General features: G+C 45.9%; 1 protein-coding gene across 1 annotated transcript in view; it reads right to left on the reverse strand.

Annotated features, from left to right (window-relative positions):
- The window catches only part of DCDC1 (doublecortin domain containing 1), a 1,658,417-nt gene that overhangs the window by 1,627,288 nt on the left and 5,274 nt on the right, over positions 1-25,855 (reverse strand). The gene's annotated exons all lie outside the window — the stretch shown is intronic.

The raw sequence follows: 25,855 nt of genomic DNA on the forward strand, positions 1-25,855 counted from the left end.
TCTAAAATCAGTGTCTGACAGTCTAAATCAGGATTATGAATTACATCACTATCTTTGTTAAACTGAGTTTCCTTCTAATAAGTGATGCTGATTCCTGTAATATTTTTCAGTGGTTTATGTTTAATTTATTATCACGATGTTCCTTATGGCCCACTTCTGCTCCTTTATACAAAACAAATGAGAACCTTTATGGGGAGGACTGCATGGTCAGTATTTGACCTTTCACTATTGACGATTATTTCTCTCTTTTCTGTTCTCTGATGCCTCTTTTGCTGAACTCCATTTTTCTGCTCATGCAACATGGTCTGGACTGACTATTGCTTACAATATGTACCCTCCTGGGTCTTTATTATGCACCCTTCTGGGTCTTGGAGCTAATACTTAATGGCACAGACTTTAACGTACCTCCTTGGACTAAGTCCTTTGTATTCTTGAGAATTGGTCAGTAAGTTGGGTAATATGTTGGCTTTTCTTTAAGTGATAACTTTCTTGAAGGATAAATTCTTTTTTTGAAGCATGTAGAATAAAATCATTTTCCTATGTGCCCTGGTCTCGATATTTCTCAGTTTGGCACACTTAACTCGGGTTGTCTGAGAAGAAATCTATACTAGAAAATGGGCGATACTGGCTGTATTACCCTTCTACCATAAACATCTGAAATAAAAGAGAAATTACTCGAACACTTCCTCTCCTCTCATATGCATACGTCCAGCATCTGTGCTCTTTACACTTCAAAGTTTGTTTATTTTGCCTCTCAGAGCTTTCTGGATTCACACTAGGACCATGTCTAGAGATCACATCTGACCAGTAGTGAGATATGTTCTTAGTGGGAAATATAACAATATGATAGTTAGTGGTGTGAGATGGTGCAAGCTTTTCTACCAAACCTTTTAGGAGGTTTCTTGCAAAAACTTAACAAGAGGTCGTGAAATTAGAATGGTGTGAAAAAAATCTGTGTAGCATTGCAGCATGTATGTTATCAGCAACGGACTCTCATGAAATAATTATTCAAAAATAATGTTTCCAAGATGGTGTTCTGCAAGCAAAATTTGGTGAACTGTATAAAACTTGGCAATTTTCGTGAAGCAGAAAGTTTGAAAAGTTTTCACAGCTTTGAAGGAGAAATGTACATTTGCCGTACAGCTAGTGATAGTTCTTAGCTGTAAGAACATGTTTGTGCTCATTCATCACATTCATAACAAATATGGAGTTCGATTTTTACACTTTCTGGCACAATAAATATTTCAGACCAATTTCCATTGTCAATTTCTCTACTGTGTAGTGATTCTATTGGGATTGTGGAGCACTTCAGCAAACATTAGAATATAAATCGATAAAAACCGAATGTAATACTAAGTGAATTATTGAGGGAACAGGGACGCTTAAAAAGCGCCACTTGCTCCAAAGGCCAACTCTACCTTTAAGGTATATTTCCCTTCCATTACTTTAAGAGTGTCTAAACAGAATTTTACTGGCAAAAAAATAACCTTTCACATTAAAGTTTTTTGAAGTCCTAAAATGTTCCTCAGTTTTTTAAGATATTCTCGAGAAAATATCTGTTGTTCATTCTGAGGTTTTGCTTGTATTTTATTAGATATTTTGAATAATAACAATATTCACTAGGGAGCATTTCAAAGTTCAACATGTTGACGGGTAGCATTGACAAAAACAGCTTTTGGCAGCTCATAAAGAGCTCGCATACACTCTTTATTGGTTTCCAACGAGAAAACTATACTTTATATTTCGACCCTTAGTGGTGTTTACTAGCTGCACTCTTTTGATAAAAAGCAATCGTGTTCCCTGAAGAACAAGAGTGTTTGCCATGTAAGGGATTTGATAGTTAGAGTTCTCATACCTGTTTGACCGTCTGGCAATTTTTACATAACGATACTGTCAGATCAAATCAGCAAATCCTACGTGAAAGGCGGAAAGTCTGAAGTATATCAAACAGCAAATTAGCTGATGGTAAAGAAAACATAATATCATACTCCATTATGTCATCTGTCAAAAGTACAATTAAATCTGTCTTTGGTAAATACATGAAGCCCAGGTCAAATTCCTCTGTACTGTTGAGTTCACAGTCACTCCCTTTCTGAAAAAAACCCAGCTCTTTGCTGCTGCTTGTTCTAAAGTGTCAGCAGTTACTGCCCAGGGCACCAGAGCTGTATTTAAGTTATGATGACAGTGGCTGTCATTAGATTTTAAATTCAATAACACTGCGTGTCCATGTTATCTGAAGTACAGTATGTCTTCATTTTCAATCTGATTAAAATTACAAGCATCCCATATTTTAAGTCAATCAAAGTCGTCACTCCTTTCTTAACTTTTGCTGACCTCTTCATTTAAATAGGCCAAGGCATATGTACCTACTTAGCATAAAAGTTAAGAACTGACTACGGTTATATAAATGTTTCTGTTTTCTGCTCTTGCAACATGGGCTTTGCCTATTTCACAAACTGCGCCAATCCCTCCTAATTGTAGACTGGAACAACTAGAGCAAGTGTGATTGTTCAAAACAAGGGTGGGCTTCAATGGTTTCTGTATGTTGCTACACTTCACTGTCCGTATTCTGCTGATTCACAAAAGCATTTATGAGTATGGCAGGTAGTATTAAAGGAGTACTCTTTTACATCCTCGTACTTCCCTTTGTGGATCATCCCCCATGAGAAAGCCAGCTTATTAGTAGAAGTGCAAAGATGGCACAGTTCTTTCTGAATTGTAGTAATTGTTTATGTCTATTCCATGAATAGTGTCATTGTATTCCAATTTGTTTTAGGATTCAAAAAGGCATGCAATAATATGTAAAAGAGCGCTACAGGAGTTCAATTTTACCCAATTCAAAATGCCTTTGTGAAGAGGCCCATTTTATTTCCGTTTCCTGTGTCCATTACATTCTGGGCCACTTATATTTCAATTATTTACATGTTTTTATAGATTCACACCTGTTTTAGGGGCACTTAATTGAGCTTATGAATACAGTATGTGCAAGGCATATCATATATGTATTTATTTTCACAGCACTTGCACCTAAGCATCCTCCATAGAATTATTTGTCAAAGTATTTGTCAAACCGCCTCTTTAGCCATTGCACATATACAGTTTCAGTTGCTGCTGAAACTGCTGAAAGAGGCCGGAACTCGAAAACGTTCAGAAAGGAGTTGGACTGAGTCCGTTTTTGTGGACAGAGCTAGGTCTGGATAGTGTAGGGTCGTCAGAATCGCAAGTAAATGCTATAGGACAATGAGCTGTGATCTGTGCTTAATTTGAACTGGTTTGTTTCTGGTGCTCAGCACTGATATTTAATTGTAAACATCGGCACTTATGACAGCAGCCACATGGTGGCACTGTTTATTTAATTTAAAGAGGAGCAGAACAACAGTTGCTTATTAATTCTATATATATTAAAAAAACATCTCATACCTGCCGCACAAGCCATTCTTATAGCTTTGGAGGCCTTGAACAGTCTGAATTGTCACACTTGTAGCAGTGTGATAGTTAGTAGTTGTGTAGGTACTGTCATTGGCAGCGCTGGCAGGGGCAATGAGTGGTGCAAGCTGCAGTGGCCTCCAGATGACCTCCTGACGAGGGACCTGGCACTTATTGTTTTATAAATTAAGAACTGGCTGTGATGTGTTTGAGTGAAGGGTTCTATTCAGAGCACAATGAGTTGGCAGCTTGTCCTGGTACTCTCTTTATTATTTCGCACACCATATGCACGTTGCTAAGTCTATTGAATTAGATTGGGAAATCCAATGGAGTCATTTGAACTTATACTATACCTGGTTTCTATTTATAGTGCTAAGGCCATTGTGGCTGCACAACGATGTTCTCTCGATCACATCAATTACCTTTATTTGGAAAACGTGTATAAATGGCATCGCTATAAATCTAACCCGGCATCTATGTGATACATTCAGAGGAGTAATACACCATGGTGGAGCAGGGATAGCTGGAAACGGATTCATTTAACTACTACAATTATTATGGAGGGAGAAGTCTGGCATGAAAGATAAGTGGATGCATGGATTTTAGGGAGACATCTGTTGGGAACGAGAGTGACACAGGTTTCGACCTAACAGCCCAACTCCACTCACCTTTCCTCCATCTACCCTCATTATGATGACTATCATTCAGTTCATTCATTTTCAGTAACAGTCACGCCGATTACCATCAGTAAAACGTAATTCTCTTTAAACAGTTTGTAGTGCCCGGCTGGACACGTTCTAGTGTTTCACCCTGTGCAACACTTACACTAACATTCACCCATCACAGGCGTCACCAATCAGGTGACCCTGCAAATAAAAGGGGCTGGGTGCACGTATCCTGGGCTAGTTCTAGTAGCATACCCACTGTGTTTGCGTGATCACTTACCCGAGCATGTGGGCCCAAGGCCCACAACACCACATTGGCGACGAGGGGGTCTAACCCTGTGATGCCTGCTGCTGAAATGATCCTCGTAAAGGGGGAAAGAATCATCAGAATATGAGGAGCCCCGCACCTGCTGTGAGCATGATGGCCAGTGCATGCCCCCTTCAGCAGCCTGCCATACTGACCAGCCCTGAGGTGGGAAAGAGGCTGGTTGTCCCACTCAGCCTGGTGCTTCCGGGGCCACCCGACTGGCATGCCACGGCATGAGCAGGACAGTGTAATAAGGAGGCGTCCATACCAATGAGTGGACGAGGCTCGACTGCCCCTCGAGGTACGGCAAGGCCCCATGTACCAAGGCACACGCATGTTGGCCCTGCCTGCCCCCGTTCTGGCCAGTGGAGGAGGAAAGAGAATCGCGTTACTAATGAGGTGCATGCCAGGTGAGCCCAGCTTGCAATGAGTGGTGCTGCACAGGCACTTGATGCGCAGCACCACGCCGGAGGGGTGTACAACACTGTGCCCGTATCAGCCCCGCATCAGCGTTTCCTGCCCTGCTCTTCCATTGCACCCCAGAGAAGAGAGGGGAGCTGCAGACTGAGAGGGGCGTGCCCCTAATGCCTCCCTGCTGCCGCCGCGGCCCGTAACTGGAGACCACTCTCCCTTCGACCATGCCCCAAGGAGAGACGAGCTGAGAGTGCTGCGATCCCAACCAACACTGTATGGGCACTGACTACCTTGCATGCAAAGGCCCTGGCCGGGGCTAGCACTGAAGTGAATGTGACTCGCATACCAGTCTACAGTCTGGTCACCTCTCAGCAAGGCCATTTGTCCGGCAGATGAGCCAACACCCGCAAGCAAGCTGACCGGTATTTTCAAAGGAGCCACGCATTCCCCAGCAGTTGGCTGATACTGGTCTCCCAACCTGATGTTTGAGAGCCTCAATGGGTTCATGCTGCCGACCTCAGCTACCCTACTCTTCCCATCGTGCGAGCTCTGCAGCGGCCACTCAGAGGCGCCAGGACTGCCGGCATTACTGGAAAAAGAACGGAGAGTTCGCTGTGCCGGTCACCACAGCGCCAACTGGTGGTGTGTTTTTTTCCTGCATCGCGCCCAGCCCAGGGGACTGGAAGCTTAAGGCAAAACAACCCTGGTGCGCTGATTACACTGCCTACAGCGGCAGAAAACCAACAGCGAATGCCACCAAAGCCTCTCTGCACAGAGCTCACACGGGGTCATCCTGCATAACCACTAGAAGGATCATCCCGGAAGCTCTCAACTAATGCCTCTGCCCAGCTAAAACAAAAGAGTGTGGCCTAGAAAAAAAAAGCATACAACTACTTGACCCTGGCAGGAAGGGCATTGGACTTCTCTGTTGTTTTTGTAGCATCTGCAAAGCACTAGGAGCACCACGCTCCCTGATGGCCGTCTGGCCAAGGCCCGCACCTGCATTCCTGTTGTGTTCAGCCGTAGGGCCTAGAAATCAATGCGGACCACACGTGTTCTCTATAGTGGCCAGCTTAATGCCTGCTCACGCCCAGTGCTCTGGGCTTTTTATTTGGTTACTGGCATTCCTTCCGCGTGGACGTAGGGGGCATCCACTATGCACACGCAGAGGGGGAGGCTATACAAACATCTCCTGAGACCCTCGTAGCAATGGTCGGGCCCGGCTTAGGCAACACTACATTCCTCATTTACCCAGAAATGCAAAAACGACAAACATCAAACATAGCGGCAAAATATCTTAAAGTCTCAAACACAGTCTCTGTGAGTTTCAAGAAGGGGATGGCTTCGGACAAGGGCATAGATGGTACTTGCTTTGGCTGCGCCCGTCTGGAGGGGTTTGAAACATGTCGTCAGAGCAGTCTGTCTCAGTTACGCCGGGGCGGCTCTGTGTTCCTTGCGACACAAAATCTCCTTGGGCTTGCGTGGCTGAGTCGTTTCCTGTATTTTCTGTTCCGCGTGGGGTCTCTTCTTCTATGGCTTCTCGGGGACCTGAGGATGACACTGGGCGGTGTTCTCCTGGCTCGGGAAGTTCTTCCTCGACTCCATTTGGGACTCTCTTAAAAAATGATACATTCATGTGACCCCTTCTCTGTCCCTGGCCGCCGTGATCAGGGTACCGTTGATGTTCGTGACAGTCCAAGGGTCTAGCTCGAATGGCAGGCGGAACTTTCCACCTGGATGGCGGTCTTTCACTAGCACTTGGTCACCAATTTGGATTGGGCTGTCGGCGGCTCTCCTCTTCCGGGATGCTTCGCGATTGGTCTTTGTTCTCTGTTCCATGGATCGGTTAGGCGGGGTTGGTGATGACGCCCACGTGGGGTGATGTGGGATAGTGTCCGTGACTGCCCTGCCAAAACAAAGGCGGCTTGGAGGAACTCCTCTGGTGCAGTGGGGCGTCAGCCTATATTCGCGTAGGAATTGGTAGAGGGCTAGTTCCAGGCCCTGGCCGTCCGCTAGTGCGATCTGAATAGTCTTGTTCAGAGTCCTCATTAGCCTCTCAACTTCCCCGTTAGCTTGAGGCCATCTCGGGGTTTTGCGTCGGTGCTTGACACGGTGGGACTACAGGTACTCAGCCAGCTCGGCGCCGTTGAAAGGTGGACCATTGTATGTGCGCAGCTCCCCAATGAGGCCATGGGGGGCAATTATCTTTTCCAGCTTGGGGATTACCTTGGATGCGGCAGTCGAGGACAGGATCTCCACTTCGGGGTATCGTGAGAAGTCATCCATCACAACCAACATGTACTTTCCCCCGGGGAGACCGCCAAAATCCGCACTGGATCGCACCCATGGAGACGTCAGTCCTTCCTCGGTGATCACTGGCGCCGGAGGGTTGGGCAGGCTGGTCGCCAAACACACAGGACATCGCTGGACGATTGTTTTAACAACTTTATCAAGGCCTGGGAACCAGAGTTTGCTCCGAAGGCGTTTTTTTGACTTTACAATGCCTTGGTGCGCGCCATGCGCCAGGAGGGCTGCCTGTTGGGTGAGACAGTCAGGTAGCACCAGGCGGGGGCCTCTCAGGAGACATCCTTCCGGAGACACGGACAGTTCGTTCCGGACTTGGCGGAGCGCCTTCAGCGTTGCTTGGGCACCAGGCGTGCGGAAAGATGACGGGCTTTGGAGTGGCTTCCAGTTGCCCGACGTGATGGCCTGGATGGCGATCTGTAGGCAGTCGTCATCTTTGGTGGCTCGCGCCACTTCCTCCAGGGAGATTGGCAGAGGCCTTGACCTTTCTACGATCATACTGACATACTCCTCCGTGGCAGCGGCTTCTGCAGCTTCCGAGTCAGTGACCGGGCGGGCGTGTCTCGATAAGAAGTTGGCTGGATTTTGGGTGCCTGGTCAATACTCCACGGTGAGCTGGAATTCCTGGAGCTGGAGCACCCATTTTTCAATCCGAGGAGGAGGCCGTGAGGAGGATCCTTGGAATAGCGGAACGAGGGGTTTGTGATCTGTGATTACCACAAAAGGGTGCCCATACAAGTAGATGTGGAAATGCCGGCACCCCCACAGGATGGCGATGGCCTCCCTTTCGATCTGCGTGTACCGCTGTTCTGTTGGCGTGAGGGTTCTGCTTGCATATGCGACGGGGGCCCATTCTCCGCATGCTTGTTGCTGGGTTAGCACGGCCCCTAGGCCTGTCGGGCTGGCGTCCACCACGAGTTGTGATTCGTTTCGGGGGTCGAAGTAGGCTAGGGTCGTGTCACTTGAGAGCGCCACCTTGGTCTTCTGGAACGACTCTTGCTGTTCCGGACCCCACTCCCAGGTGGCAGTGGCTTTTGTGAGGGGGCCGGTGAGGTCGGACAGGTCCTTGAAGAATCTCCCGCAGTAGGTGACCATACCGAGAAAGCTGCGAACTGCTGTCACTGATGTTGGGGCGGGGGCTGCGTGGATGTCTTTGACTTTTTCTGGGTCTGGGCCTATTCCCTGGTCGGAGAACCTGTAGCCAAAAAAGCTAATGTCCTTACGTAGGAAGTCACACTTTTCCCTGTGGAGGGTCAAACCTCGCTCTTGAAGCCGGGTAAACACTGCCTGGAGGCGTCGGATGTGTTCGTCCAAGGTTGGTGCGTGGACCAAAATGTCGTCACTGACATTCAAGACGCCGTCTAGCCCTTGCAGGATGTTCTGGATAATGTTTTGAAACACCTCCGCTGCACTCGATATCCCAAAGTTGAGCTGGGTGTACTGCCAGAGGCCAGTGTGAGTGGAGAAAGTGGTAATCGGGCGTGAATCAGGGTGTAGGGGAATTTGGTGGTACCCAGACATCAGGTCCATCTTCGAGAACCTCTTTGAGCCAGACAACTCTCCAACTATGTCATCTATGGTTGGCGTCAGGTGGCGCTCACGCTTGATACCGAGGTTGGGGATGCGCATGTCTAACCTGATCCGCACGGCGTCTGGCTGTTTCGGTTTCTTGGCTACCACGATGGGCGACACCCATGGAGTGGGCCCGCTTACCCTTTCGATGATTCCAGCCCGCTCGAGTAGACGCAGTTCCGCTTCTACCTTGGGTCGTAGGGGGAACACGATGCGTCGGTGCCGGAGGGCCACTGGGGCGACCGATTTGTCTATGTGGAGATGGATGGCGGGTCCCTTCAAACAGCCGATCCCTTCAAATAGTGATGTGTGTTCTAGTACTAGATGGTCGAGGCTGTGGGCGTGGACTGTGAGTGCAAAATGGATCAGCCCGAGGTCTTGGGCTGTTCTGCAACCAAGCAGGAATCCCGATCCTTCTTGCGACACATAGATTTTGGTTTGCATGCGAGTGGCGTCGTGGGACAGGTCCGTCTGGAACATCCCGCATAGGCGTAGTGGGCGACTGGTGCCGTAGGCCTACACTTGCACCCTCGTGGGATGCAGTGCCGGTGCATTCTCTAGTGTCCGGTACATGCTGGCTGCCATCAGGTTGATCGGCGCGCCTGTGTCGATCAAAGCCGCTACTGCTTGGTCCTGCACGTTCACCGTGCACATGGGTCCTGCAGACGGTGTAGCTGCCAGGGTGTTAAGCATCCGCACGACATGGACGGAGGCCGCGTCCGCTTCATCGTCGTCCATGTCACTGCTGGTAGAGGTGCTGGGCGGCGGCTCCAGCTGTCTTATCCTTCTGGGTGGGCTACTCTGCTTCTTCTTCGGTGCCAACAGACATACACTTGCGAAGTGGTTGGCTTTTCCACATGCGCTGCAGATCTTGCCTTGTGCTGGGCATGCTCCGCTGTGGGGCGTCGCGCCTCAGCACCACGCACAGGCGCGGCCGTGGGAGGGCTGAGCCGGTCTTGGTTTTCCTCGCCGGGGTTGCTTCGTGCGGGTCTCGGTGGCATCGGTCTTGAGGGCGCACACCGGCTCTGTCTTGATTCCGACCGCTGGCTTTGGCTCCATGTGCGTGGCTCTGGCCTTTGTTAGCTCCTTTGATCGCCCTAGTGCAAGGATGTTGCGCATGGGCATGTTGTCCGCCTCCAATATCCTCTCGCGCAGCTTCGAAGATGTGCAGCCCTGGATGAATTGGGCGCGGATCTCGTCGTCAACATCTGGGAGAGTGCACGTGCTGACTAGCCTCTTCAATCTTGCGTAAAATACGTCTACAGACTCATCGGGGAGCTGGCGGGCCTGGCGGAGCAAGAATCTTTCATAGTCAGCGCTCGCGAAAGGTTCAAAATACGCCGTGATAGCATCGCGCATCGTGCCGTATGTTCTGGGCGGGCCACCCTCGGCTACGTCTTTCGATATATCGTGGATCGCTTCTCCTCCGAGGTGCAACAGCATGGCACGTCGCAGCTCATCCGTGACTTCCACCGCCACGAAGTAGTTCTCCAGGCGTTCCACCCACTTCTTCCACCGTGCGGCTTGCGACGGGGGAGTGCCGGTGACTGCGAACGGCTCCAGGGGTGGCACGTTGGCCATGGCCGCTGAGGGCGGGCGCAGGCAGCAGGGGCCTCACCTGCACACCTCGGGGGAGGTACACCAGCCTTCCAGGCGTTGTTCGCAGGCTCGCAGGGCTGCCTCGATGACCAGGGGCGCCTGGGAGAGCAGGAGGAGCGACCAGGGGCCTTCAAATGGACAAATCGGTATCTCACGCGAGATGCATGAGAAACGGCAGGTCCGATTGTCGCATTGCACGCGTGAAGCTTGAGGTATGGTAGGCCGGCCGCGTTGCTCCGCGGGTGCAGGCTCCGCAGAGACAGAAGGCTGCCGGGCAGGCAGGAGGCAGTCGCTGGGGGCCGGAGGGGCTGCTGTGAGCGCGGCCAGACGGGAGAGGCAGGCAAGTGGATAGGGCACGCCCCCGGGCGTGGCTATCTGACGCTCCCACAGGAGAGGATATTGTGCCTCACGCCTCCAGTGGTGAATGGAAACCACCACAACCTAGAAAACAACCACGCCAAGCACAGAAGTAGGCACCGTGAGGGACCAAGAATGCAATATCTGAGATGTGCCAACGCATGCACCCAGAAGTTTGACCAAATGGGCAGGCGCCCAGAGGAGAGAGACCTCTACACAGAGGAGAAGCAATGCTGAAGGCAGCAGGGAGATCCTTTACATCTCCACTACACCAGCGTTGCCCCACAGTCGGCCAAAGACAGCCTGATTGCCCTGCCACACACTGCCCCGAGACGGAGTCGCCAGTGGCCAAGAGAGGCAAGCAGAGAGTTACAACGTGTGCTCCTGACGACACGTGACACATGGCTGGATGCCACAGTCGCACAGCAAGCAAGGAGCACGTCACATGAACTGACTGACCCTACCAAGCACACCTGGTCAGAGGCAGGATCAAGCACCACGACAGTGCAGCCTCGAGGTGCAAGCACGACGCCCTTGAGTGAAGAGCAGAGGAGCACCGTGAAAATTTAGAGGAGAGCACAGGGACTGTAAGAGGTCCACAAGGAGAAGACCAATGTCCTAGCAACAGAACAGAGCTGCCACAGGTCCACAGCAAGTAAAGACAGTCCTAAGAATTGGACAATACCAGCGAGATACCCAAGTGGTGCAAACATGGGACATGTGGCAGAACGCTACATCCGAGTACCGAACCTGGTAGGGCAAATCACCATAGGTGCGCAAGAAGAAAAAAAAGAAGAGCGATAGAACAGCGGAATCATGCTGGCACTGGAGAAGGTGTTCATCAGCACAAGCTAGCTACCGTGGTGCAGCTACGTCACTGGAGACAGCTTTGTGGGACATCCACCGTAAACCGCCAGCAAGCGCGATCTGCGTCCAGGCCCTGCGCTTCCCAGTTCGACCGTCCTCTCACCTGTCACCATCTGCTTGGTATTGATAGCACCACGCCTAGCAAGTGCACCTGCTGGAAGAAAACTGCAAGTGGCCACAAAGTCCCTCTCGTCCTCCTCACTCCACAAGGTCACCCAAGGCAAGAGATCACCGTCTGTTGCCCAACTAAAGGAAAATCACTGTGTTTGTCATTGTCATCCAGGAGCATCATCACCAAGGACGTTAAAGGAGCATCGCACCACCAGTGTGGATCCCAACACTCCAGACAACCGGAGTTCAACGAGGCTAGCCATCCAGGAACCTTTTGTGTGCCCTTGTCAACCTGAAGCCTGCCCAATTAAAGCATACCCGACCATTGGAATATCCACCCTTGGGGTTGCAAGAGGTTTGGCTGTGGCCCTGTTGGGAGATCTGCAGCGACCCCACAGCACAACCGACGAAAAGGCCCACACAGCCCACGCGGTCAAGTGGCATTCCAGGGGCAAGGGCCTCGATGGAGTTCTGTGAGAATAGAATCCAAATAGGGGAGATGCGTTGGCAGCAGCTCCACGACAGGCACGGAAAGCATGGAGGTCACAGTCGAAGACTGGTCACACAAAGACCATCACAGAATCCGAGTCCTGGCGGCGAGAATATCTAGACCGAGACACCGCTCTCTGCGGCTACATTAGCGTCTTGTCTGTGGTCCTGTTGGCAGTTCCTCAGCGACACCTTTGTGCGGCCCAGACGAAGCCTACACAGTCCACACGGTCCCATGGCAGCCCGGCAGGAAGGTCCTCCTGGAGGCTCAATTGAGAGAGGAGTCCAGGCAAAAGAGGCAAGTCTGAAGTTACTCGGCTGTCAGGAGCTAGAAAGACCATCAAGCATGTTGCCTCCAAGGGAAGACCTCATACACCGAGATCATCCCCAACAGCTGCAGGTTTGTCATCCACCGGAACCCGAGCGCATGCGAGTTCTACAGAGTGGACTTCACCACCGCTCCAGATGCACTGAGACTTGAACTTTGTAAATAGACTCCAACACCGCGAGACCAGACCGGTCTGAAGTACATCGCCAAGGCGGACTAAAGCATCATGACCATGCGGTCCAAAGCGCAAGCACTGCCTGGCTGACGGCCTGAAGAGACTCACTTGCTACTATGTAGTGTTTATTTGTTTTCTTGCAGGTTGGACTTTTGTTTGTTTCTTTTCATTAAAGTTTGGGAGGGATGTAGTGTCCGGCTGGACACGTTCTAGTGTTTCACCCTTCGCAACACTTACACTAACACCCACCCATCACAGGCGTCATTAGTCAGGTGACCCTGCAAATAAAAGGGGCCGGGCGCCCGTGCCCTGGGCCAGTTCTAGTAGCATACCCACTGTGTTTGCGTGATCACTTGCCCAAGCATGTGGGCCCCGGGCCCACAACACCACACATTTCACTGTACAAATGTCTTTTCTTATCAGACCGCAATTTACTTTAGCAACGTCATCAAAGAATACCTATCAAGAGGGAAAAACCTTTTCAAAGAAGACTTACTGAGGTGGAAGAACGATCGAGCGGGAAAACATATATCATAAGATATCTGCTAAGAAGGAAACATTTTGTCATGGAATCTGTTATCAGAGGAAAGAAACTTAGGTGAGTTACAAGTCTTGAATATCATTTGAGCTCTCAGACTTTCCTTTCCTATCAATGAAGACATCAAATAAGGGAAGGGACCACTTAAAAATAAACTACGTTAGCGGACAATGTAATCTAAAAGCATTTTTGGCTTTTTAAAGAAAAATACATTTTTGTCCTAATATTTGTTTTCTTCAAAAAAAAAATTTTACGCTATTCCATGCAACACAGCCTAAATGCTTCTAATTAGGCTCATCCAAGAGCACATATTTGCCACCTAAGCCCCCCTCCACCTCCCCACCCTCCTCCCACCCGTTTAAAATATGCAAAGCTGACAATTGACGTGATCTCCCGGAGATGGATATGGAACAGCAGCAATATTTGACAATTATTACAAAAAAAACAAAATCCATTTTTGAGGCTGAAGATATTCAAGAATTAAACCAGGCAGGTGGGAGGCACGGACCCTGTATGTTCTGGCATCTGGAAATCGTCTCGCATCCTAGGAAAAGTGATAACAAATTACAAAATCCCTACGCAGTCAAAAGGTTATCAGAGAGTGGTACAGCTTCCCTCTCAATTAAAAGCAAAAGCATTTAAAGGCAACAAATAATTGCTTGAGCATATGCATTGGGCTTTACAATGTCAGCTTCATTAGGCTGCTGGATTCTTTTGAAATACAAAATATGACAGAACATTTAATTTCTGGTGTGCTTATGAAAGGAAGTGTTACACTGTTATTTGGTACCTTGCTAGGAATTTAAACATTTTCAAATTCAGTCAATAATTAGAATGATGCGAGTTAATCATTTCGCAGACACCTACGCCTACGAGGAGAGATGGTCTACATGATATGTTCTCGCGCGTACTCCTGTCAATCAGGAGCTGTCACAGCAAATTATATCATTCTGAAGATCACATAGCACTTCTGCAGAAACCTCTCAAAGAGAAAGGTACGTTTTAGGAGCTCTTGTCGTAAACCTTGGAGCGTGCAAGTGCCGTGGCATAAAAGTCTATGTAAAAGTACGAGGGGTCCTGAAGGAATCAAGCAGTTAATGGATAAGTTACAATAACCAAACTAACACTTTAATGCATCATTCATTCAAATAGTTGTATTCATAATTCATCTAAAAATAATGTAAGCATGACGTAGTTCAAGTACAAAATATGAACATGCGTATTTATTTGACAATACTCCAGATCTTTTTAGGGTCTAGAAAAAGCATCAGCCCACTGTCATAAAGGGTCACAGTAATATCTTTACGTCTCAATTGTGACCTTTGACAGTGTAGGACCACGGGGCATAAACCCAATGATTTCAAAAGATCTTCTTCCAATGTGTTTCTTTGTAGTAGGCTTATGAATCCATTCATAAGAGCATGTAGGGGTCAATGCGCCAACGTTTCGGTCTCCAGATGTCTAAGCAGTACTTGAGACCATCTTCAGGACAAAGTGTCAGACTCAATTCATATGAGAAACCCCGTAATGAAGCCCATCTTCTAACAGAAACGTCAGACGAGAAACAACCAAGATTGAATTCCCGTTGCACAGTACATCAATGTATCTCAAAGTGTCTTGAGACCTGAATCAGAGTGAGATATCGAATTTACATAATCCAGACTGATAAATGAATCTTTCGTAACGCTGTGCTGCCATCAAGTATAATTAACTGGAAACCTCTGTGCCAAAACAAAACGACGAGAGGGTAAAGGCTAACAACTTTACGAAAATCACCCATTGAGTGTTCCTCTTGCGTGTCAGGTGCAATAAATTCAGTAGGGAAACCATGTCTGTGTTTTGGATAAGAAACCTGCAAATGAGCTGCAGAGTCAGAATTAGTAAAATAGACAGCTAAAGAAATGGCCAATGTTTGCAAACTGCAGCAATATGACCTTGTAACGACACATTGTATAAGTGTTTTACAAGGTATGGGAGAATGCATGGATTTGAGCACCAGAACATAAGACAAGCCCACAAACAGCCAGAAAAACGGCCACACACTGACCTGCCAGACCAGCCCTTGGGGCACTGCCTCATTGCCCTCTAGACCAGCCCGACCTTGAGCTGTGCAGGACCCTGGCAACGAGAAATAATAGTGTTCTCATTTATAAAATTTGAAAAAAGAATACTTGATCAGTAAAATGAAAATGAATTCCCAAAAGGCACATGAATCTATTACTTAAGCTGTCAAGCAATAGTGAGAAATTCTAGCTTCCAGACACACGGTATACCCTTATAGAATGGGTGCTCCTCGTACTAAGGAAAGCAGAAAGGAGGCATTACCCTCTCAGTCATTCTGCAATAGAAGGAGTGTTCCAAAGATTACCCAATTGCATTGCTCCTGCATATCCATGATATGCCCCACATTTATTTACTTAACTCTGTTCGGTTGTATGCCGGAGTTTACTACCCCCCACCCTGTCCCACCCCCGCTCCACCCACCACATAGCAGCACTCCCTCAAGGAGCCGCCACTGGCCCACAGTAGTATAAGCTTGTCCACTCAAGGCAACTTGGTGTGCATCAGTGGGTTAAGTTGGTAAATTGGATCAACCCCACCACTATGTGCTCCACCTCCTTCTCTTATTTGTGGCTGTGTGCAGGTGGGCACTTGTAGGCCACTTGTGGCAAGGGTTGGGTATGGCTGTATCTGTGGTTCTCCAGTCTTTCCAATGGGGGAGAATCCGCACCTGCCTACAAACAATGACCTATGGCGTACCAAGAGCACTACTGCAGTATCATAGGAGTAAAACAGGCTCAAGCACACCAGTCACAGACTAAAGAATCCTTTTCGAAAGCTGAGTGTGAATATGGAGCACTGCAAAGCATAACAGGTGACAACAAACAACTCGAAAGAAAGGGTGAAATGGATGGAACCAGTGCTTACTTTGGGACAGTGTTTTCCGCTGCTCGGCACAGGCACTTATATGCCAACACCTGCATTTATGACAGCTGCCACATGGTGGCACTGCTTGTGTCATTTAGAGATGAGCAGAATAATAGTTGTTTATTAATTTAATATACATTTAAAAACTAATACCTGCTGCCCAATCCAATCTTTAAGTTTTGGGGGCCTTTAAGAGTCTGAATTGTTGCACTTGTAGGACGTGGGATGGATAGTAATTGTGCAGATACTGTCATTGGCAGCGCTGGCCCAGGCAGTGAGTGTTTCGAGATGCGGTGGCCTCCTGACACGTCCCTGAACCTATATTTTTTACAAATTAAGAGCTGGATGTACCCCGTGTGTGAAATGTGGCAGCAGCAGCAGGACACCCTGGCTTCCATTTAAGGAACACAAACCTATAGAATACTGCATTTAGCATCCCACTGTTTCCCAACACTCATTTGAGCCGAAAGTAAGGTTCGAGTCTTGGCTGATCTCAACTGGAGCAGTACAAACACAATAAGATGATGGACTGGAGGGCTGAAACTTTTCAGACACTCACCCCCAGTCACTATTAGATCAGGGTTAAATTCATCATCGTTATGTAGCTCACTTTGCCACCCCATGTCAGAGCCAGCCATATGCAAATCAGTCTTGACTGTTCCTCTTGGGAACACTCCAGCCCGAACTGCCAAGCCAGGTCTTCCTGGACCGGAAAAAAGCATCCTGGGAGAAGTACGCTCGCCCAACAGGAGAATTTAGACTCTCAAGAGCAAAAGAAGAACAACAAACAAATAAATAAAAATCACATAACAATAAACTGCTGAAACCGGTGTTGGCCTAGCATTTGTAATGAGAAATATTCCACACATTAGAACAAGAAATGTATTTTGCATACTGGACATTTTCATGCCACCTGAAAATAAATCTAAAACTTTAGATCGGCCATTTCCAGGCAGACCCTCTCTTAATCTGCATTTCCACTAGCAAGAGACCCGTGCCGAGAGGAAGGTTTGCAGGCACACCTACGAGATCCTGTCTCAGAAGGCACCGGCGCATCTGCCACCTGCTCCAGTGTGTGTCCCAGGAACAACTGTCGGGCAGCGGAAAGATTGATGATCAGTCAGAACCCGATGCACCACACCAGACTCTGGGAGGTGAGGCTTGCTGATCCAGCAAGAGATGGCGCGAACGTTTCAGCGCCGCGTGCCAGCATTGTGGTGCTCACAGAACAGCCGCGCGAGGCGCGGGGAAAGCCAGCCAAGGAAAGCAGACAGGGGTTGGGCTGGACTTGGCTCGAACCGACAGGAGAAGGGGTGCGGGGGGAGGGAGGGCTGGGCAGCGAGCCTCGCAGAGGCAAAACAGTAAATAAGAAAGGGATCTGTAGGTACAGAAGTCTATGACCTTGGGCACTCCTTTTAGAAAGCCCAGCTTTAGTAATAGCGAACAATACGTGTTAGTATGACTGTTTTATATATTGTGCTTCCTAGCGAAATCCTTTCTTTTTGTAGGCACTATGGACAACAGGTGTTAGTATTGCCCAGCATAATGGCAGAAATTGTACTTTGTGACAGGAATATTCTAAGACAACAAATTTTTTAATAAAGTTTCATATTTGTTGTAACATTGGTACCCCCCACATGGATACCAAGAATTGCACCATATACTATGTGGTTTGGCGTAATTTTTTTAGTCAGTTATATTTTGCACCTTGGTTGTACTGAATATATTCTTTAGGTAGTTTACTACTTTTCATCATTCATTCTGCAGCAGTTAGAACTACTTTTCAACTGCAAAATATTTGCTTGTATTTTGTCTAATCTAGCACTGCTTCAAGAAAAAGTATTACCTCGTTTAGCTTGTACGGACATATTTTGTTTTGTTGCGGCAGCATACTTAAACTGAAGCCCCCCAAAAACAGCACCTCAATTAGTTTAGATATTATGGTCCCTGGTAGATTAAACACAGTAAAGGAATTGGGGGTGTGGGGATAATGATAGGTAATGACGTCCATAAAAGTGTTTTTTAATTTAAGTTATAAAACAGTTGTAATTCTTGAATTTTTGCAAATATTCTGTACCAATATTTACTGTAAGAAACTCAGGTCAACCTATAAATGTCAAGGATATCTTATGCCTTTCTTAATGGAACCTCATAAAAACATAACAGGATCCTAAACTGTTCTAAGAAATGTAACTTGACTGACAGCAAGATCTGAAAAGCGACCCAAAACTGACAGGGACATTTTCTGATAAATACACGCATGCCTTTGTGATGGGATCAGAGACTGTCAGCAGTGACATCTTTCTGACCATGCTAAGGGCTGGGCTCCTCTCAATATTCGACTCGCCCAACTGCATGGCATAGAGCACTGCGTGTCCTGCAAAGCAGAACAAAGCGAAAGTGACACTTTGTTGGCTCAATCTCGCGCAGTCTGCGTGCCGAGTCTACTTTCCCACATCTTGTTTCCTGCCAAAGCTTATGAATATTTGGGGGGATTTAAGGTGTGCCCGTTTTCATCAGGACGTGTCTAGGGTATTTATACTCTGCTGAAGGCATGGTTTATGAATTCATGATGATTTTGTAAATTGTACACGGGATGTGAAAATTAAGATTTGCCACTGGAAATGGCCAGGCAGATGAATATAGCCTAGGCCATGTAACAACGCACTGGGCCACTCGGGAGGAGTTTTATCCATAGATGACAATGAAGATTGCAACTGCAGCCTCAGGCACATGGCCTTCCTCTACCACTCTGCAGCTAACAAAAGGCTTTTGAAGGTCTATGGATGGGACATGGGATCAACCTCGTGATGCCACAAGAGTTTAAAGAGTGTGATGTCACTTAGACTATTCCTGGAGCTTTAGTGAATTGATGAAGGTTTTCTTAATATATCAACTACCCTGATGAACTATCGCTTGCCAGATTCAGAGATGACTCAGCCCCCACGGCCATCGTATACATTGAAAAGAACTACTGTTAAACAGTTCCTTCAATGTACCAAAAGCTTGGTGGAAGTCTGCCATCAGTTTTGATGATCATTCTCCAAAACTTGTAACTTTTTTTGTTTTCTAAAAACGAACTCCCAAAGCAAGAGTTTGTTTAGGAAAAAAACAAAAACGATAACCTCATACCAAAGGAGTTTTTTTCCCAGCATGTGGGGACCATTTGTTTTTATCCCTGTGCCTCAACACCAGATTTGTCCTGGCTGTGACTAATAGGAACAAAAAGACATTGCTCTATACACCCTAAACATGGTATGTGGTGTGATATCCTTCATTCTACGCCCCCTGCGCTATTGGGCCATCGGAGAAAGAAGTCTGTTCACAAAGCCAAGGGGGCTTGGATTGGCAGGCAGTACCTAGTCCACCACACTCTAAATCTGGCCAATAGTTCTCCTTACTTTGTTTAATCTCCCTCACTCAATATCTTCTGTAACCCGTAACTGATAGGGGGAACGAGTATATCAAAGTGGGAGCTTGGACAGTTTATGGAGGTGCTACAACTCCAGCAGACATTTGACAGAGTGGGAGCATTGGACAATTTATGGAGGTGCTCCAACTCCAGCAGATAGACAATTGGGGCCTCACGTCACAAATACAACAATGATAAATGCAATAGCAAAACTCCATTAAGCTTCCCAAATAAAGAATATAATTTACAGAATCATAAGAAGTTGCAACACCATTACGAAAGTAAGCACACATAGTATACACATGATGGGTTGGATACAGGCTCAGGCAATTTTATAAGTCAATTTGTATAAAAAGTTTTTAAAAAGTCACCATGCATTGTTCTTCGAAAGTTGGTGAGAACCCCTGATGCTGCACTGTAGAGACTGTTGGCCTCCACAGTTTTATTTATATATTCAGAAAAGCAATATGCAGAGAAGAATTTGGAGAAATACAAGATCTAGGTTACCCCAGGACTCATTTGTCATAGAAATATAGGATAAATATCAAACCAATTAAAATAAACAATTTGTGTAAAATAATGTATCAACAAAACACTGGCCTCGCCTCTATATATGGAAGTATGGATTTCATAAACAAGATTAAGTGACACACATATACATGAAAACAGATAGGGAAATGGTTTAAAAACATGCATAACACCCCAGAGATCACACAGAAAAAGAAAACATAAAAGCAGAATACAGTTGGTGACAACAAACAGACTGAGTCCTTAGTCCTTGCACTCCGTTTTTGTCTCTAGCTGGGAATTGTCTCATTCTGTTTCACCCAGCTACATTGTCCAGTCAGGTTCGTTTAATTGAATATACACATATCCATCTGTACTTTTCAGTTGGCGTTTTTTTGTATGATAACTGAGGGCACCAAGCACTTTTTTGCAGCAATGAGTTATCATTAACACCTTGGACGCTCATGAAGAGGTGAGCTCGTCATGAGCCACGGCGCTCCGGTGCTCATGACGAGCTCAGCTCGTCATGGCCCGTGGAACGCTCAGGTGCGGGGAGAATTCCCCGCTGTGCTGAGCGTTCCACGGGAGGCAATACACCTGTGACGAGCTTAGCTCGTCATGAGCACAGGAGCGCCGTAGCTCATGACGAGCTGGGCTCGTCATGAGCGTGGGGGCGCTGTGCACGCCCCCCTCACCCCCAGCACAGCGGGGGAATAACCCCCGCAGCGAAGGGGTTAAAGGGTTCTCTTTCCTACAATAGACATACAAATGCGATCAAAAACAAGTTCTCATCCTGAGATGTTTATCATGTCACCTGGATCCAAGATTTGAACACATTTCCCACTCATTGAAAGTTACCACATTTACTATTCTGTGTTGAGTGCCCTCCCATGAACATCCCCAATAGGCTGAGCATCTGGATCTGTAGTCTAGAGAGAGAATTTTCAAAGGGGCTCTCACATAGGCTACCTAAACCTCTTCCCTCTCCATCAAAACTAATTCTTCTTATCTTCTGAAAATATAGGTCTAGTGTCCTGCCACCCTTTCACCAGCCCTCCTTCCTGAAATCCCATCTTCATTTATTTTGTATTTATTTTTTATCTATTTTGAAGGTTTTGTATAGCGTGAACAAGACCCTTGCTGGTATCAGAGAGCTTTAAAGGGCAAATATAGGATGACAAATACATATAAAACACAGAGTTATGAGAGTACAGTACTGGTCAAAAATGTAAAAGTAACAGTGCAAGTGAATTTAGACATGAGTATCGATATCACTTTGTTTTTGAAGGAGGCCACGGACGGAATTAGCCTTGTTTCCGGCGGTAAAGCGTTCCAGATCCTGGGAGCCATTCCTGAAAAGGTGCGATTATATGTTTTCTTCTTGGAAAAATGCTGTGGTATAAGTAGAAGATTATCCGAACTCCTGGTAGATCTGTTACCACCCAATAGTACTAGTTTCTCTGCTGGGTACCTCGGGGTTTTGTGATGCAATGCCTTATGAGTCATACAGGCAATTTTTAGGTGGATTCTAGCCTCAAAAGGTAACCAATTGAGGGCCTGCAGGTCAGGTGAGATGTGGCAACTTCTTTTTTTGCCAGTTACCAATCTAGCAACTGTATTGACTGCGGCCCTTAGCAGAGCGGGCGTTGATTTAGGAAGGCAGCAGAGAGCGACACTCCCATAGTCAATTCTGGAAATTACTAGAGTTTGGACTACCGGTTTAAAGTCATTTGCGGGTATGAAGGGTTTCAGTTTTCTCAGGGTATTTATCTGAACATTTGCTCCTTTTGTTGCAGCGCTGATATGCTTCTGCATATTTAGTTTATTGTCCAGGGTTATTCCAAGGGATTTGGCGGAATTGATGACGAGAGGTTGACCGTCAAGTGCAGTTAGGTGCTTCATCCAATCGCGGATGATGGTTGTTTGGTTGGGGGGAGCGATTAAGAGGAATTCTGTCTTTAGTGTGTTTAGTTGTAAATGGTTCCTAGCTAGCCAGTTTTGAGTCTTTTCGAGGGTAGGGTTGAGGGACTTGATGTCTTTGAGAGAGTGGACCTTGATGTAGAGCTGTGTGTCATCGGCATACATGTGGAAATTGATATTTGCGGAGTTAAGAAGCTCAGTGCGTGGTTCCATGAATAAATTGAAGAGTGTTGGGGAGAGGGAAGATCCCTGGGATTCTCCCAAGGTGACAGGGGTGGGGTTCGATAGGGATTGGTTAATCTTGAATCTTTGTGTTCTATTTTGGAGGAAGGAGGTGAACCAGTTTAACACCGGTCCAGATAGTCTCATTCTTTGCTTCAAGAGATCCAGTAGGTTGTTGTGTTTGACTGTATCGAAGGCCGAGGATAAATACAGTAAGATTATCAAGCTGGCTTTATTTTGATGTCCCCCAGTCTCCCCTGCCCAAACTATCTAGTGTCTGAAATTCTGCCACTCTCTTTCCACTTAACTCAGTAGCCCCTGGACTAAAGAAAGGCAGAAGAAGACGGTGCAGAGGGAACTTGATAGAGGCAGAGCAGCTGAGATCATACACCACTCTACTCCCTACTTAATTTCTGCATAGATCTGAGATCAATGGAGTAACGCAGTGGAGGAGGGTAGTCTATCATCTGCCATTTGACTGCTTTATGTGGGTTTCGGAAGACCTCATGAAGAGAAGCCTTCCTTACACTTACATGAGAGCAGTTAAAATGAGGTTCTGCGGTTTGTGAATGCTTAGCATGATTTATCATGACAACAAATTGTTTGTGCAGATTATTCTTTTGACTGACTAATCAGTCAAATGCACACGTTTTAATCAATCATAAGTGTAAGTGAAGGGTGGGTAACAGGTACATTGTGGATATTGACTAGCAATTGAAATTACGTATCCATACTTTTTTGCAGCAGTGAAGTGGTTCAATAATTGAGGCAAAGACCCCACACCTGTCACACCTCCCCCATTACAAGGGGATTTCTTGGTAGGGAAGACATATTTTACATGTCAAGGAAAAAGAAAAACATTGGAAATAGCAAAACTAAACGTTCTATTTATTATACAGATGATCTGCAGGCATAGGTTCAGGACGTACATGCTCATATCACAGAGATGGAAACAAAAACATAGATTTTCGTGGAGTGACTGGAATTCTTTGTCATACATATAAATGTTTAGATTTATGGGATTTTATTGGACCTAATAAAAAACATAGGAGCATGGAGGAGGATACACAAATCCATAAGTGTGTTCGAAAGGGTCTGAGGGTCAAATGATTTTCAGAATATCACTGTTGTGTGGCCTGATAATAGAATAGCCCTATGCTTTAGAGATCTGCTAATGGGCTATTGTCATTTCCCAACACCAAATAAACTAGTCAGATGGGTGTGAAGAGAAAATAAGTTTACTATGCAGAGAGAGAAAGATAAATTAAGAGAGTATTCAGGGACGTCTTGAATGTCCCTACTCTCCCACTAAAGTTATTTTGCGTTATTCTACTCAGTAAAAATTACCCACTAAAAATATTAATTGGGAAAGGCATTTTAAAAATAACTAAATTACTAAGTATCAATTAAATATTAAGAAACATAATTAGATTGTGTTACCCTAAAAAAACGAACAATTTTACAATTAACAAAGGAACAAATAACTAAATGTGCAATCCATACTTCAAATGTTTTAACTATACTCATGCGTGCACAGTTCTCCACACCAGCTACATAGTGTTCGCTAATGTAAGTATAGATTTTGATAGTAAATGTGGGAGGGAAACAGGGCGTAAGACCAAGTGAGACTATGTATTGGTGGGGCTCAATTTTATAGGTGGGTAACGGGAGCGTCTAGCCATAATACAACCAATAGCCTTCACTCTCCTCATGTAAAGGCACAGCCTTTCAGCACAAGAGCCAGTGCAGGTGAAAGGGAGGAGTCAGGAAAATGAGGCACGGGGGAAAGTTCTTATAGATAAGCAGGAGTTCTGTCTGTAGGAAAGAGGGCAATAGACCAGGACGATGTGCTGCTGCCATGCCCTCATTCTCTCCAGGCAAGTGAGAAGAAAGCAATAGTAATCACACAACAGTATGGGAAGGGAGGGGGAGCAAGGGTTGTTAAACATAATGGATTGGCAGGATGTGCTGCTGACTCAACTTTATATTTTCAATGGTGATTGGGTACCAATGGCAAGCAGTTCCCCACCTCAACCAGGCATTGTAACCACTCTTCATTATTCAGGAAAAGACTTAGACTTGGGAGACTAAACACTTACCTTATGTGCCTGAGGGATATATTTGTACAGTATCATAAAAGTACTAATACACATAACTGCTGTATGTTCCTGATTGAATAGGGCAAGTTCACAATGTAAACTATGTGATAAAATATGTCTAAAATGCTAGAAGAAACTTAAAAAGTTTCAATGGATTCTGAAGATCTGTTATATTTTAGGATTTGAATACATTGGCTTATATGTGATGTACGTATAGTGGGTGGCAAATGTAGCATTTTAAAAAAATCTATCTCCGTGTGATGTTGTTCTTTTTCTAGCAAAAACAACTTCAACCTAATGTAATTTGCATTAGAGATACAAAAGATTTTTCAATGTCTTCTCCCTCCTCTCCACTAGCAAGTACTCAACAAATGTCCATATGTTTACACTAGGCCATAATTTGACTCTCAGTTGTTGCAAATGTTGCCAGATCTATCAGTCAATATTCATTTGAGTGCCTCTCAGTGCAAATCCAACTGAAAGGAATTTGATGGCTGTTGATATATTTCTTATCTTTTAAAGTAATTAAAATCTCATGAGTTAGACATCCATCTTGCATGGTTTCAATGTCAAACTGCACTATGCTTCAGGCGTCCAGCTCTCTGCTCAGTCCCCTCGCAAGCCTCAACGGCCTCAGGTCACGTCATTCATTCATCTTGGATATTTGCCATAATGTTGGATAGGTCTTAAACGTTTTTCAGGGTCCAACTGATTCCCATAATCAACCTTTGGCCTAGAACAACCTCCCCTTGTACCAGAGGTCCTATGGCAGAAGATCTGATGCTTTATATCAGATGGAGTGCAGATAGTCCCTATTACCCCACATTAATATTCAGTTTAACTAAGTATAATAATAACGCAAATATTTTCAAAACAGTAGCTCCTGTCTCAGGGATGCAGGTTCAATGCACTATAAAAGCCACTCCGGTTGTTATCCAAACTCAGTTGCACGCCTTTCATTAACCTTAAAGGATGCAACACCGAGTGAAAATGTCAGCATTCAGCATTTTGTTTTAAGCATGTTTAACTATCTGAGCAGCAGCTTACAACCCAAGTACCTTTGATTTTGGTAATGTATAAATATACTAACAAATATATATATATATATATATATATATATATATATATATATATATATATATATATAACGAGTCATTTTGGTTCCGTAAAAAATGCATGCAAAAAAAACATTCTATCTGTTTTGAGAAATTAAATAGTGGTTTTAAAAACGCTAACCATTAACACCTATTTTCCAGCACTCCACGACAGCCCACACTCAATTTTACATAACATTTTCTGAACACTAAAAATAAATCAGGGGCTACTTGAAACACGCAGGAAATATTCTAAATTATGTAGGTAAAGGCCTGAAACTTTATTTTATGTTGTGTATGCAACAATATTATTACCTCCAAATTGTCACTCCCTGTAGCAATGCATTTTAACTCTTAACTGTTTTTGTTTCTGGTGTAACACGCCTAATGAATTGTGTCTGTTAGGTGTCACAGACACTAAGCAGTAAATTCAATAATCTCATATTAAGTTTATTACATTTTCATCATTTAACCTCCTGCAGGCTCCCTGACGTCTATTCAGATTTATATTAAATTGGGCA

This window comes from Lissotriton helveticus, chromosome 3_1 (assembly GCF_964261635.1).
Source record: "Lissotriton helveticus chromosome 3_1, aLisHel1.1, whole genome shotgun sequence".
NCBI classification, from domain to species: domain Eukaryota; kingdom Metazoa; phylum Chordata; class Amphibia; order Caudata; family Salamandridae; genus Lissotriton; species Lissotriton helveticus.